Below are 9919 nucleotides of genomic sequence, written 5' to 3' on the forward strand. Positions count from 1 at the left end.
TTAACGAGAATTATAATTATCTGGAAAGTGACAGAGGCTTTCTTTTTCTTTTCTTTTTTTTTAACGTAATGCCAAAGCACAACATTCTGACTGTCTGCCATAACCACTGATGACATACTCTTTCTAGAGAACTTATCAAGGTACGACCTATGACACTTTGTGACATACTTGAGACTGTGTTGGCTGTAGGGGCACCTCTGATTCTACTGAAATTCGAAGGATTGTGAAACTATGAACACAATGACGCACTATTGGCGGGACAAATTTACTACAGTAAAACAGGAAAAATAAAATATTTTTATCACATCATGCTACACTGCTGAGAACCAGGGTATCACCCGGATGTGTGGTAACAATGGTTACATCATATTAACTAATAGTATTGCACAGAAAAGATAAATATAACTCTGTGGGTTAGGGTTAGGGTTAGGGTTAGGGTTAGGGTTAGGCCATTTCAGCCTAAATATGAATATTAGCAGGAAGCTGACTGCAGTAGTTGCTTCATTGACTTACAAAGTCATAAAGCATCAACATTGTTTAAAAAATGTAATGAATATAATTGATTATATTTGTAAAGTGGCAATCAATTTAAATTTTAAAACATAGGAAGAGAATAATTATCATTATGTTCATCATCATTATCATTATAATCTTCAATGTAATCTTCACCCTTATCTTTGTAATCAGCATCATCATTATCCTCATGCCATTGTGTTGTTCCCAAAATATAATAATTATTAAATAAATAATGCATCAAAATGATACTTTGATTCGTAGTTATCAATGCTGTCTAAATAAACATGTACTGTATCTCCAACAATAGGAACTTTATAGTGGAAGCAAAAACCTTAACTTTCAGTTGAAGTCAATTTAAAAAAGTTTAATAGCTAGTAATTTTGGAGCATATATATATATTCATTCATTCATTCATTCATTATCTGTAACCACTTATCCAGTTCAGGGTCGCAGTGGGTCCAGAACCTACCTGGAATCATTGGGCGCAAGGCGGGAATACACCCTGGAGGGGGCGCCAGTCCTTCACAGGGCAACACAGACACACACACACACATTCACTCACACACTCACACCTACGGACACTTTTGAGTCGCCAATCCACCTGCAACGTGTGTTTTTGGACCATGGGAGGAAACCGGAGCACCCGGAGGAAACCCACACGGACACAGGGAGAACACACCAACTCCTCACAGACAGTCACCCGGAGTGGGAACTGAACCCACAACCTCCAGGTCCTTGGAGCTGTGTGGCTGCGCCACCGTGCCGGCCATATATATATATATATATATATACCAACAGATCCAGACACCTGATCTGGTGTGTGGTAGGGCTGACTGACTGATTGTATCCATCTTCACTTCACCTCACCTCACCTGTGTACTATATTCTGCCTGAGGTCATTCTACAGATAGTTTTCCATAGTTATTACCAGACCTGCCTCATGTGTTCCAAAATATCACATTTCCTTCCTATCATGTTGTTGTCATTATACAGTTCGCTGAGTTCAGAGTAACACCTTTATATTTGACTTCCTTCAAATAAACATATGCTTTCATTGAAATCTCCCTGAGGTTATAATATCTTCTGCAGTATCTGCTGTTGTATCTGACAATAACAAAATGCTGACTGTTTGCCTGTAACAAACTAGAGATACATATTTTTATTAGGAAAATGGGAAACTATGCTCTTTAGAATAACAGCCCAAATAAGCATCATTAGAGCTGAATATGTAGATTTATTTGTATTTGTGAGGTCACAAAAACAATGTATTACACAGCTGTTTTTGAAAGTTAGCTTTATGGACATTGGCTGGGGATGGAAATCTTCTTTCTGAAACTTTAAAAAAATATAATTACTAGGTTAATAACATTTCAGTTAATATTCCAATATCCTTTGCATTCTGAAAGTCCATCATTATATTATATACAGATCCAGACACCTGATCTGGTGTATGGTAGGGCTGACTGTATCCATCTTCACTTCACCTCACCTGTGCTTTATTCTGCCTGAGGGTCATTCCACAGACTGTTTTCCAGTTATTACCACACCTGCCTCATGTGTTCCAAAATATCACGTTTCTTCTGTCAAAAAGCTTTGCATGGATTTGTATTTGCCACTATCATGTTGTTGTGATTATACAGTTTGCTGAGTCCTGAGTAACACCTTTATATTTGATTTCTTTTAAGTAAATGTATGCCTTCTTTGAACTCTCCCTGAGGTTATAATTTCTTCTGCAGTGTTTCCAGTTTTGCTGTGGTGTGTGACAATAACAAAATGCTGGCTGTTTTGCCTGTTACTGTTTTGACAGTCATTTTTGGCAAGAAGATAATTTTTTTTATTGCATGACCTAGATAAGAAATATTGTTTTTTCCCCCTCTTCAGTCAAGTTAGGGCATGTTAGTACAGAAAGATCATCTTACAGATGGAGTGTGCTGAAACTGTCATGCCACGCTAATCTAAAGCCGGATTTTTCTGGATTCTAAAACGCTCATGTCATAATTGCTTGGGAGGAGTGCAAAAAAAAAAACCTACTATAGTACTACTCTATTGTATTTTACTGTAATGGCACGGGTTGCTACAATGGTTGTTGGCCCTGTGAAATTCAAATTTAATTCATCCAACCGTAAAGAATAAAAACAAAGAAACAGTGAACAATTGAAATTCGCTGAAGGAACTGTCTAAACATGTTTTATTTGTCATCGCTTTTTTTTTAGTTTAAATTTATTGCCCATTCCACCTGTTCACTATGACTAGGCCTTCGGTTGGAGGTCAAATTCTAATGCAACCATCCTCTGAAACATCTGAAGGCAGCCAGCTTACCTGTTTTTAAACTAATATCATTTCCGCTTGGACGGCACGGTGGCGCAGCAGGTGACTGTGGAGGTTGTGGGTTCGATTCCTGCTCCGGGTGACTGTCTGTGAGGAGTTGGTGTGTTCTCCCCGTGTCCGCGTGGGTTTCCTCCGGGTGCTCCGGTTTCCTCCCATGGTCCAAAAACACACATTGGTAGGTGGATTGGCGACTCAAAAGTGTCCGTGAGTGTGTGAGTGAATGTGTGTGTGTGTCTGTGTTGCCCTGTGAAGGACTGGCACCCCCTCCAGGGTGTATTCCCGCCTTGCCCAATGATTCCAGGTAGGCTCTGGACCCACTGCGACCCTGAATTGGATAAGCGGTTACAGATAATGAATGAATGAATTAATGAATCATTTCCGCTTAGTAGATTGGGAAAATTTAGATTTCTATAAGTTTGCCTGTTAGAAAATATTCAGTATTTCTCCATATGTGGGATGTCTGAGATGTTTCATTTCAAATCATTCAAATCATCACCAGTGTTACTGTAGGGTCAGACATTAGTGTTACACAACATGAACCTTAGTGCTAATTTCACAATCCCACTTTCAAAATATTTACAAAACTCCACTCTTAACATGGTGTCATGTCTTGACTAAAAGGGAAGGAACAAATCCCACCCAACTTTTAGAACATTCTGTTTCACTCTGAACCACCTTTTTCTGAAAATCTCCTGATGTGTCCAGTGTTTCTTCCAATGAGCTGAAGATTTTTAAACAATTTCTTCACACACCATACATGAATAATAGCAGGTGATTAAGGTTCAGACAGCTGAAAAAAGACCTGACACAAAGAAAACAGAAAGAAAAATTACATGAAATGAAAGGAAGGGGGGGGGGGGGGGGGAACTGTACACAGTTAGTGAAGAGAAAAGGGTTCAGAGGAGCAAAGAGCAAAGGGTCCCTCTTTGCTTACCGATTGTGCCTTCCTCCACAAATAAATAAAATAGTGCCCTAACACATCTCTTAAATTTTCATTCTGTAGTTTAACCCTTGGGCCTCCATTTCAGGGAGTGTTTTGTTTTGTATTTTTAATGTTCATGCTAGAATAAATTTTCTGTCATAACACTGGAATCTACAGAATCAGAATATCTACAACTCTTAGGCACCATCCACATGGATTTAATTTTAAATACAAAGGTTTTTGGTTTACATTTTTGCCTCCTGTCCACAGGAAAACAGCATTTCAGGTCACTGAAAAGGGAAGGTTTTCCAAAGTGGAGATTTTTGAAGAAAAACTGATATTTTCATAAACGCTTATATAATGAAGTATATAAGTTGTTAAACTACAATGCAGTTTAGCACTAGGTTTCAGATTCCCACATATGAATACATATAAATGATATTTATAGAAGAAAAATCTTATTCATCCTAACAGTCCAGTGTTCAACTTTATTTATACTTCAGATCCCCCTCAGTTTTTAACATTGATAACTGTGTGAGTTTGTTTATCTGTTAGAAGATGTCTCATGGCCTATATAGCGGTCAGTGAAATGGCTTTGCTATCCCATATAGAAGTTCCAAAGGTTGTTTGAAACAGGCAAGTTTGAGCAGCTAGGGTTTCATATTATTTGTCATTGTACAGCATACCACAAAATGTATCTTTTGCATTTAAGCCTCCTGTGGTAGTGAATAAACACACACCCAGTGCGGTGGGCAGTCATCCCTGGTGCCGGGAGAGCAGTTGTTGGTTTGGTGCTTTGCTCAAGGGCACCTCAGCCGTGGAGGAGGACAGTGCTGTTCCTTTATTCCCACTGCCCTCAGTTTTACCGTTGGTCATGGGAATAAAACCAATGACTTTTCAGTCCTAAGCCCTCTTCTCTAACCATTAGGCCACAGCTGAGACCAATTATGCCATTAGGGAGCCAGTTCTGTCAGTATAGGTTCTTGGGAAAAGCACAAATAACCCCTTTATGGATTACATTACAATTGTAAATGATGTGTGGAAGAACCACTGGAAGAATAAAGAATCTGTGCATAATATTGTTTCTAGGAAGACCCCTAAAAAGGGGGATGAGAGCACTTAACTGGATAAGGCTTTAACAAATGTCCTGAAAATATTTCTGTCTGATCCACAGAGGGTTGAGCAGTTTAAAGGAAAGAGGCCACCTTAAAATTGTAATGTAGTTTGCCAAGTATGCTAACTAGCTGATCTAGCTGAACTTTAAGTCAATTTTAGCAAAACTACATTTTTCATTATCATTAAATGAGCCCTTCATAGCTGCATGTTGCACTTCTGAGTTTCTAAAGTAGCCCAATAAAGACAATGTATATGCTCTAATTAAATGTGAAATACAGTGATATAATTCCATGAGACTTGGAGTGAGCAGGCAACTAAACGGAACTGCAAACCTGTGTTTTATTTCAAGGTCTTCTAGGAAATACATGATTGCTTTAATCTAATTTGAGATTGAATAAATATGTTATAGGGCACGGTGGCTCAAAAGTATCTGTAGGTATGAGTGTGTGAGTGAATGTGTGTGTGTGTGTGTGTGTGTGTGTGTGTGTGTGTGTGTGTTGCCCTGTGAAGGACTGGTGCCCCCTCCAGGGTGTATTCCCGCCTTGCGCCCAATGATTCCAGGTAGGCTCTGGACCCCCCGCAACCCTGAACTGGATAAGCGCTTACAGATAATGAATGAATGAATGAATGAATACACATGTTATAAAGATAAACGTTATGCATTACATTCAGCAATGTAACTGTATTCTGAATACATGCATTCTGTTATTCTCCAACACTGCGCAGGTGTATTTCATTGGTTGGAATCTCCCAGTCACTACTAGTTGGCACTGTTTAAAACTTAGGGTAATACACTTCAGATGACTGGGTTTTTGCAAGTTAAAAGCCAATAGCTGAGGAATTCGTATGTTTGTATTTAGTAAAACTAAATGTCAAAAAATACAAAAAATGTCTTAAAATTGCTGTTTAACTATTTATTAATGAGCCAGTTTAAATAGATTGGTCTCTTTCCTGCAACCTTAATGTGTCTTCGGTGCTGTTCTTCATTCTGAAGGACTTTCTATCATGAATCTCTGAATATGTGAAACAAATTGTACCTGACAGAGTTTAATAAAATATTCTTATATACAGCACAGCACTGCCAGTCAATAATTAGCTAACGAGCTAAACTGAAATTCTCTACTAAATAGATTCCCTCACAAACCAAAAGGAGATCTTTCAAACCACTGCTCAAGGGGCTTTAGACTTAAAAGATGGTAATTGGCTAATTTGAGAAATGTATCTGGCCAATCACGGACATCCGCTGCAGAGATGAGAACTGATGTTAAATTATCTGAAGTTGGGTAGTTTCATGCGGGTGTGTTTCTCTTTGCTTATTTTTTTAGAGTCTACCCTGACTACAAATATAGCAACCCCAGATCATTTTGCCTTGGCAGGATGTCAACTATTTTTTTTTCTCCAAGGACCATAAAATTTGGCTTTTGCTTTTGCTGGAGTATTGAAAACCAGTGTAGCAGATGTGATCTTGGATTTCATTTTGTTGATATTGTACCTCAGGGATCAACTTATTACCTGCAAATATGACCACCCAGCCTAATATAAAATGAATTAATATTAATATATTATGAAAACAATGATTTTGTCTGTGAATTAGCACATTCATTTGGGGGTCTGAAGCTTCTACCATCCCACAAACTGAAAATAAAACCACCCATTCAGTTTTTATCATGTACCTAAGTCTGGAAACATTTTGTGCTGCAAGTTATACAGATAGCAGACACATAAGGGTTGTCCCAGCTTCTTGAATCTCTTGAATCACACACTAAACTTTCATTTGCATGAGAATGTAAAAACAAAGTTAAACGGAACAAAACACAAAACAACAACCTCAGAGAAAAGCATACTGAGTACAAATGGAGAAAATGAGAACAGAGAACAAGAACAAAGAGAAACTAGGTAAGCCTAGATTTGCTGGACCACCATTAGCCATATAGCCATTGTCACAGAGGTGTTTCTGGCATTTCAAAAACAGGAAATGCCCAAAATACATACCCTTGCCACTGGAAGAGTTGGAGAAACTTTAGTACTTCATATCAATGCCTTTGTTTACAATAATAAGAAATAATAACAAGCTATAAAAATAGTTTATCTTGTCAGTTGCTGACAGTGTGCCATGGAACACCTGTAATCATGGAAAGCCTGTAAATGTCTGCTCATACCAATGGAAGCACTATGTTGAGATGATATTAAAGCAACTCATTTACCAGAAAGCAACAAGATAACATTTTAGCATTTTTTGAATATTTCTAAAACCAAGCACCTTAACATTATGTCAAGCAAGTTATCTATACTTGATAAAGGATCAAGCCATTGCTGGGAACTAGATATTTATGTATGGAGTTATTATGTATGGAATACTTTACAAATGTGAAAATGTTAATCTACAAATTAAACACAAATTAAAGCTCAGGAAAAAAATAAATAAATAAAAGACCACTACAAAACGATTAGTTTCTCTAGTTTTACAGTTGATGGGTAGCAGTTGATGATGAGCAGTTTTATTTTATTCTATTAACTACTGGGAGCATTTATTCCAAATTCCAAATAAAAATGTACTTTAGAACATCTGTTTTTTAAAAAAAATACTATTGCTCCAAGTAACAAACCAGGTACAGAAATTTCTGACCACAAATAATGCAAAGAAAATAACCTCATATTCATTTAAACAACACAGTAGTAATATTTCAACTTAGGATGAGACCAGAAATCAATATTTGGTGGACCCTGATTTTTAATCACAGGTTTCATATGTCTTGAATCCTTTCCGGTCTTTCACATTGCTGTTGTGTAACTTTATGTCATGCCTGGCACATCAATTCCAGGAGCTCTGCTTTGTTTGATGGCTTGTGACCATCCATCTTCCTCTTAATCACTTTCCAGAGGTTTTCAATGGGGTTCAGCTCTGATTGGGCTGGCCATGGTAGTCTTGATCTGGTGGTCCCTCATCCACACTTTGATTGACCTGGCTGTGACATGGAGCAGTGTCCTGTAGAAAAAGCCAGTCATCAGAGTTGGGCAACATTGTCAAAGCAGAAGGAAGCAAGTTTTCTTCCAGCACAATTTTGCAAGTGGCTTGATTCATGTGTCCGTCACAAAGACAAATCTGCCAGATTCGAGCCTTGCTGAAACACCTCCAGATCATCATCGATCCTGCACCAAATTTCACAGTGGGTGTGAGACACTCTGGCTTGTAAACTTCTCTAGTTCTCCGTCATTACATGACCAGGTGTTAAAAAAAGCTGAAAATTCCACTCATCAGAGAAGGTGACCTTACTCCAGTCCTCCGCAGTCCAATCCTTATGGTCTTTCGCAAACTTCAGTCTGGCTCTACTTTGCTTCTCACTAATAAAGGGCTTTTTTTCTAGCTTTGAACTTCAGCCCTGCCTCCAGAAGCCTGTTTCAAACCATCCTCGCTGTGCATTTCACCCCAGCTTCTGCTTGCCATTCTTTTTGTCATTCACTTGACGTAATCTTACAATTGTTAAGTGACATTCGAATGAGGTGGCGGTCATCACGGTCAGTAGAGAGTCGTTTTCGTCCTCTGCCAGTCTGTAGCTTTGTTGTCCCATGTGTTTACTGCTTGACCTTGTTAGTATGAACTGCAGTTTTTGAAATTTTCAAGATGGATGCTCACTGTGCCCTCTGGCAGTAAAGCTACAATGAACCCTTCTTTTTCTCATTAAGAACCTTTCTTTTCAATGCTTTTGACATTGTCTAATTTTGTTTTTTTGACTACACTTACTTTTTGGGTAGTCCTAGCACTGCTTTTTTTCAAATGATAAAAAAAATCAATATTGTGGTAATCGTGATATTCTGACTTGTTTACGAAAATGATGTCATGCAGTTACACGTGATACGACATACATTCATTACATGATTCATTTAGGCACAAAGACAGGTACGGTGGAAATTTGCTTCAAAGAATCTAAGAGGTGGAGATGGTTTGGAAATATGTCAGAACCTTGGTAAATTACAATTGTTTAGAAAATAAACAAATGCTTTCCTTCTGAATGTTTGAAATTGTTAAATTTGAGATGAAATATATAATAACAGAAAAAAGCAAATTAAATATATTATTAATTGAATATCATTATTAATGATACAGCTTCAATTTGAATCATATAATTTGTTCAGTGATTTTTTTTAATTGATATTTTAATGGATTTATCCAAATATAGCGGCACGGTGGTGCAGCAGGTAGTGTCACAGTCACACAGTTCCAGGGACCTGGAGGTTGTGGGTTTGATTCCCGCTCTGAGTGACTGTCTGTGAGGAGTTGGTGTGTTCTCCCTGTGTCCGCGTGGGTTTCCTCTGGGTGCTCCGGTTTCCTCCCACAGTCCAAAAACATTGTGATGCTTGCAATATTATTTAAGGACAATACTATGAAGGTGCTTTGGGGAAACCCAGCATAGACTGCACTAAATAAACCGTTGTGTAAATCTTATACCACATCCTTCAAAAACAATCCACACATCCTTTAAATAATTACACATAATAATAACACAAATAATAATAATCTCCTGCCAACATGTTCTTATTTCAGTCTAACAAATTTAGTCTAATCATGCTGTCGTCTTCTCCTCTACACACCTTACACAGATAATAAAGGTCCTCACACACTTGTCCAAGTTTCTTCAAACTTGGTCCCTGTCATGTCCATACTTGTAAACATAGACCATCCCAGTGTGTGTTCTGTCATTCTGTCACTGACATAATTAAGTACAAAGGAAAGAAAAGGCTCAAGGCACTGTTTGAAAAACAAGCTTTAGAAAGCCATAAATGTGTTAGGGATTCATTGGTTTCTCCTAGTTGCAGTTTTCCAGGTCATTTAGTAAAATGCAAACAGCTGCAGGGAAAAGAATACAGTGAATGAATGCAGTTTGATTTACTGTTGTTTATTTTTTGATGAACATTATGAAGGTGGAGTCAATTGGAAATTAAAATAGAGAGAGAGAGAGAGAGGAGAGAGAGAGAGAGAGAGAGAGAGAGAGAGAGAGAGAGAAAGAGAGAGAGAGAGAAAGAGAGAGAGCGAGAGAG

The sequence above is a fragment of the Hoplias malabaricus genome, chromosome Y (genome assembly GCF_029633855.1).
Source record: "Hoplias malabaricus isolate fHopMal1 chromosome Y, fHopMal1.hap1, whole genome shotgun sequence".
NCBI lineage: Eukaryota > Metazoa > Chordata > Actinopteri > Characiformes > Erythrinidae > Hoplias > Hoplias malabaricus.